The 618-nt window shown below is 32.5% G+C and overlaps 1 non-coding gene across 1 annotated transcript; it reads right to left on the bottom strand.

Annotated features, from left to right (window-relative positions):
- Positions 1-272: 272 nt before the first annotated feature.
- LOC115094773 lies at positions 273-400 on the bottom strand. Its single transcript, XR_003857626.1, has one exon. It is a non-coding gene; the product is annotated as a U6atac minor spliceosomal RNA (small nuclear RNA).
- Positions 401-618: the final 218 nt, after the last annotated feature.

Raw genomic sequence — 618 nt, forward strand, 5'->3', positions numbered from 1 at the left:
GGTCAAGAACCAGAAATTGTAAAAGGTTAGGCTGAGAGGTTATATATTATGTCATAGAACACACTGTACAAAATATGGTAAAAATAAAAATTAGTTTACTAAATATAGTGAATATATGGTATATAAATAACAAAAAGCACAGCACAGCAATATTGCATAAATCAATACAAGTAAATAAGAATATACTAATACAGATAGAAATAAGGAAATAATTTTTACTAAGAATATTTCCCTCATATATCTCATCTATGAGTCAATGTATTCTGTGAAATGAAAGACTGCGAGCCAGAGGTTCCATGCGCAAGCTACCTGATCATGTCATGGCTCATCTAGAGAATGTTGTCACTTACAGCGTCTTATATCAAGGGGAGTGCCAACCTTCTGTCCTTTCATACAACACATCTCATTTTTTCTGGCTTTCTTCTTGTGTCTGTAAGTTAGATGTTTCAATTTACACCCATAGCTCTGACATTAGCTATCTAGAGCTTTTTAAATTATGGAAATTAAAGATTCTCAGACAATACTTGACTCCCAAAAGGCTAAAACACAGGCATTTACCAGCCTTATCACTTAAAATAATAAATGTAGAAAGAACAGAGTATACTGGCTTATCTTTTA

Source organism: Rhinatrema bivittatum, chromosome 6, assembly GCF_901001135.1.
Source record: "Rhinatrema bivittatum chromosome 6, aRhiBiv1.1, whole genome shotgun sequence".
Classification (NCBI taxonomy): domain Eukaryota; kingdom Metazoa; phylum Chordata; class Amphibia; order Gymnophiona; family Rhinatrematidae; genus Rhinatrema; species Rhinatrema bivittatum.